This window comes from Pteropus medius, unplaced genomic scaffold (assembly GCF_902729225.1).
Source record: "Pteropus medius unplaced genomic scaffold, Ma_sr-lr_union100, whole genome shotgun sequence".
NCBI lineage: Eukaryota > Metazoa > Chordata > Mammalia > Chiroptera > Pteropodidae > Pteropus > Pteropus medius.
The window spans coordinates 25,694,951-25,700,769 of NW_024351073.1; positions in this window are offsets into that span (position 1 = coordinate 25,694,951).

A 5,819-nucleotide genomic window follows, 5' to 3' on the forward strand; every position below is an offset into this window, starting at 1 on the left:
GCCATTCGCACTCACGTTCCAGGGCAGGTTTACAGCTTTTAGCAAATTCGCAGGGAGACTGTCACCCAGCCAGCGTCAGGTCCCCCGGCCGCAGAGGGGTGAAGCCGTTCGCTTCGGGGCATCCGACTACACGCAACACCCCGCATAGGTCTTTCCAGGGAGTGGGCCTATGATGAAATCTCCCCGTGCCCGAGACGTCTGTCACGACACCTCCTGACCAAGAAGCATCGACACGAGCCTCCGCCAACGGCGAGTGGGCACACGGGTGCCAGCGGGGGTGACGGTCACCTGCCGCCCCGGGCACGGCCCCTCCCGCTCCCGGCCCGTTTCCCCGGCAGCTCCATTTCCGCGCGGCTGCGCCCGGCCCGACCGGTGCGTTCGCCTGGATGCTGCTTCCTCCAACCGTGCGGCCCGCACACAGCACGGGGCCCAAGGCCGGCGGAGCAGCGCCGGTGTCCACGCTAGAAAACGCATTTGTTTTGTGGCCTCCAAGGACGAATGACAGACCCGCAAGAGCGTCCCCGCTCTCCCCTCAGGGACGGCTGCGTTTACAAGGGACTTCTGCCAGGGAGCGGTGGTCCCTCGCCGCCCGTGTGACTTCCCGCCACTTCCGTTTCAGAAGGAGGATGCCGTGTGGGTGACACGTGTGACCGCAAGTTCACAGGACCCGCGTCACCCTGCCGTTTCTGCGGCTCCTCTTCAGGAAAGACCACGTGTTCCAACCAGACAGACGCCCTCTTTCAAGAGAGACAAGGAAATGTGGGGAGGTGGTGGCCCCTGGGCAGCCGGCCTCCCCTGTCCGCATGTCTGGGGAAAACGGGCTCCCGGAGCCGACAGGCGGGGAGCCAAGGTCCCGCCCTGAGACCCCAGAGGCCGGTCTCCCGAACGGGGGGAGGAGAGCAGGTCCCTCGTGTCCTCTGGGAAAAGGCATGCAGACAACACCCACTGCATGCACACCACACACACATGCATGTGCACATACGCACTCACACAGTGTGTGCGCACACACATGCACATACACATCACATTGCATCCACACGCATACACATATTCACACACACATCGCATCCACACACATACATACACACCTCACACATCACGCCCACACATGCATCCACACGCACCACATCCACATCCACAATGCACACACAGCCACACGCATCACATCCACACACACATGCACACATATCCACCCACACCACATCCACACTTCACACACAGACACACGCATCACATGCAGACACGGCCACACGCACACGTCACATCCATATACACACATGCATCTCGCTCTCTCGGGGACAAAGGAATTGCTTGGGACAGGCAGCAGTGGACAGACGTGTGCTGTCTGCCCGCCTCCCGCTTGGCAAGGCCTGTGTCCACTGTGGGCTCCGTGTCCAGTGGCCCCAGGACAGACCCGGAGTTGACGGCTCCGAGTGCCGAGGCTCCGGGGGAAAGGACTTCGCAGATGCCATTGCCCGCCCTGTCCTGCTCAGCTGTCCTACCATGGGAACCCAGACTCTGCGGCAGAATGGGGGCAGAGGAGAGCGGACAGGGGCGGGGAGGGAGCACGTCCGTATTGCCGCAAGGATGGCCAAGCCCGGGAGAAGCACGGGCCTCCCTGCGGCCTCAGAGGGGCAGACACGGTAGAGCGGGAGCCCCGCCCCCCCAGGCTGGGGTGGACGGCCGGGTGGGGGGCGGTCCGCAGGCCGAGTGGGGGCAGCAGCTCCTGGAAGCCAAAACGACGCCAGGCCCTGGATGCCCGATGCGCCAAAAACAGGTGAGCCGGAGCAGTCCAACCCTGAGGACTTAATTCTAGAATGACCCCGTGAGGATTTTGTGAAACGGAAAACGTGACCTGTAAAAGGTGGGGCGGTGGCCCGTGAGGGCGAGGGCACCGCCCCGCACGCCCCCCCCGACCCCAGGCCTGGGCGGCGCCGCAAGTGATTTGCGTACCTGTGTGTCACTGCCCACTGGCATGAGGGCCGCCTGGGCCAAGGGCCTCCTGCCCCGAATGGCATCACCCCCGGCCCTCCTGCCCCAGTTAGAGCTCCGGACGCTGCCCGGATAGGGCGGGGGTGGAGGAGCTGCTCCCTGCCGAGCGTGCGTGGGTTGAGATCACACAGGCCACCTTCTCACCTTTTAGACTACGCTGCATTATTCGGTGTTTTAACTTATAGACGCGATTCGTGGTCATTTCAGAAAACGTGCAGACCACCGACGGGTTAAAAAGAAAACAGAACTGCGTGTAATCTCACACTTCCGAGGAAACCGATGTGTTCGTCTTGGAGAAGGGTGTGCCTTCTGCACGGTGGCATGCTCGGCCTTAGGCGAACTGTTTGGTCTGCTCTGACCCAGGCCACCGGGTCAGCCCTCGTCGGTCACCCCCCAGGCACCAAGAACCTGGCCTGTCAAAGACGGTCATCTAACCGGAATCGCTTAGGACGGATGAGCTACCCAGCGCCTTGCCCGTCTTCCTTCTGAATCTACCTGAGCTTCTTTTTCTTGCTCGTCTTATCGCACTGGCCCCCCGTCCGGTATTGAATTGACGTATCGATAGCCCACTGTAAGGCTGGGAAATCTACTGCCTTTCCTCATTTGCTAAGAGATTTTTTTTAATTATAAATTGGTGTTGTAGTTTGTCACAGGGTCCCTCCCTTACAGGCTCAGCTGTGGGAACCAGAAGAGAGCAGAGCCCTGGGTGACGCCCTGGGTTATGCATGGATGTGGAGCCCCATGGTGGCCGATGGACACAGCTCCGCGGCCCTCCAGGTACTGGATGTGTGGGGTACCAGCAGGAGGTGCCCGCGCGTCCTCACGTGGACTCTGCCCAGACGTGAGCTTGTTATGACCAGGGTGCCAGGGCCACAGGGGTGCGCACTAGAAGTCTGACGGGCACCTAGAAGTCTGACGCGCCTACTGAGAGGCGGTCGTCAGCAGAGCCGGGGGTGGCAAGGGCACAGCAGAGCCACCCTCGGCCCACCGTGGCGGTGTCCCCGCACCCTCTCCCCGTCTCTGTGCCGGTCCAGCTCCACGTGTGTTTCCCGCCCTGGTAGGCGAGCCCTCCGGGGCTGCAGCCCCCCTGTGACAGCGAGCTCAGTGACCCTGGCATCAAGGTGCCGGCTCTGGCCAGGACCCTGGCCTGCGGCATCTGGGCTTCTTCTGGTCCTGTCCTCCTCCCCTGGACCAACGGGGCTTTCTGGGACCCTCGGCTCCCCGGCCAGCCCTTGGCATGTCTGAACCGATCCTGGAGCACCCGCGGGCACAGTGAGGACTCGTCCACCCCTGGGCACAACACCCCAACTTCACATGAGCCCCCTCCTCCCTAGCTCTCTGTCACCCCTCTGTCTCCTTACCTGACCCTCCTCCAGGGCTAACAGGGCTCCCTGTAACTACGGCAGGGGTCCCACTTCCATCAGGGTGGGCCATGGGAACCTCAACTACTACCCTCCCAGACTCTGCTGCCACGTGCCACCCCCACCAGGTCAGGGAGCAGCCCCTGTGCCCAGCGGAGATGCGTGGCCGCAAGGAAAGCAAAGCGCCCTCACAGATGCTCGGGAACCGCCCCCAGTCCCTCCCGTGTCTCCGGCCCCCCACCCGAGGCCCTCACAAGGGCGCAGGCTCCCTGTACCCTGGCTTAAGCACCAGCGCACCCTGAGTGGCTCACAAGAGACCCCTTTAATTTTGCACAAAACTCAGTGAGTTCGGCTCAGAAGGCGAAGCTCTGTGCACCACGGAAGGCCGTTAGTCCAGACGCGGCTTCTGTTTTACAAGATTCCATTTCCACTGGTTTTGCTGCTTTTTAACAAAGAATTTTTTTCTTCTCTCTCGCTCTCAATGAAAATCATATCTTAGCCTGACTGAGATGCCTATTTTTCTGCTTCGGAAGGAAAAAAAATAAAGCTGCCCTTTCAAGCCATCTGATTTTTCAGAATTTTAATTAAGTTCTGTGTGTAAAACACAGAGCCTATTTTGAAAACACCATACTTTGTATTTGTTTCGAGCTCTAGAATTTTCTGTTTATCGGCGATACTACGCTAAATTAACCTTGCATATTCTATTTGCAAGTATATTTCATTTATATGAGTAAATTATTATGTATCCGGAAACATAACCGATTTAATTAGGAAATAGTCTCCAGTTCAATCAAGAATTGTTTCTTTTTTTCCTTAAAATCGTTTACTGTTCCCTCTAATCCAGCTACACAGGAGGGAACCGATGGAGGCCCAGCAAACAGATGTTAGAACTGCGTCAGCCTCATTCCTGGCGAGGTCACGTGGCACTGAACAGAAACTGAATTCTAGGTGCTGATGAACAGTGGGAAAGCCTGCTTTCTCCCACCGGGTGCAAGCAGCAGCCGGACATGAGACAGCCTGGGGGGACTGCCCGTCTGCGCACCGACCTCCAAAGGTCACCTTGGACTTCTCGGGACCGCCCCGTCACGTGGGGCCGTTCCCGGGACGGGGTGGGACAGTTTAGACTTTCTGGTCCGCTGTGATCCCATCGCCTCTGGTCTGCAGACCGTGGCGGAGAACGCGGAGGACCCTTCGGCCCCTACTCCCTTTCATCCTCCACCCTGCAGGCAGGACAGGTGACGCGCCCGCCCTCCCGGCCTGCGGTGCGGCTGGCAGCGGGCGCGTGGCACCACTGGGTGAGGTCACACTTGTGCTCATAGCGGTTTGAGTCGGACTTTGCCAGGGAGCCCGACCCACCAGAGCGCACGTTTACGCTCGCACGGACGCAGGGACCTTGAGGAGTTGGCTCGTGCGGTTATGGGACCGGTTTTAAATTGTCAGAGCAGGATGGCAGGCCAGGAACCCGGGGAGGGCTCCCGAATTGCAGTCCCTCGGAAAAAGCTGTCTTTGCTCTGAAGACCTTCGACTGATTGGACAAGGCCCGCCCACCCTGTGAAGGGTGGGTCTACTGGGTTGAAAGTTAATCGCATCTAAAATAAATACCTTCACAGCAACATCTAGACTGGTGTTCGACCCAACAGCAGGGCACTGGGGTTCGTGGGAGCCGACTCATACAGTGGACCACGGCGAGGTCTGTGATGTCAGGGAGGTGTAGCCCGCGCCTGGAGCTCCAGCAGCCCTTCTGCAAACACAGAAACCCAGGATGAGGGCAGGGCCGGGAGGCGGGGAGCAGCGGCCTGAGCTAGTTGGCGACCTGGTCACATGCTTCACGTGGACGCATGTGGCCCCTGTATGGGGAGGAGGGGACCGCACGGCGCCCTCGTGGGGTTTGGCTCCGCTACGTGGTGTCACTTCCCCCCTTGTAATGGGAGCAACAGACAGGCGGGGGTGTCGGGGGTGTCGGGGATGGCGAAGGCTGTCTCCTCCATTTCACGGTTTGTTCTTTCCGTGTAAACGCGCCAGGTGCTGCTTCCGGGACGCGTCGGGCTCGGCCGAGCCGAGCGCCGGGGGGCCCAAGGCAGCCTCTCCCGGGATCCGGCCAGAGGGCGCACGCCACCCCGCTCGCAGGGCCCACGGGCCAGTGGCCGACGATCTCCGCCGCTCCGCTGTTCTGCGACGAAATCCGAACTGACCAGGAACGAGGTTTGGCGGTGACATTGGAGCGGTGGAGAATCCGCGAGGGACACTGGTCGGGGTTTAACGAGGGGTGGGGGACGAGCCGGCGGAGAGGTCAGAGGTGGCCAGATGCCCCTCGTGCGCTCGGCGGAATGTGCTGGCGACACTTAGGACGCAGCAAGGAGACGGTAAACGCCAGGTGGACGCCCGCGACCACCTCTGCGGCCAGCGACGGCCTCCTGCAGCACCGCGCCCCAGGGACGCGCCGGCCCCGACCCCCCGCGCAGCGCG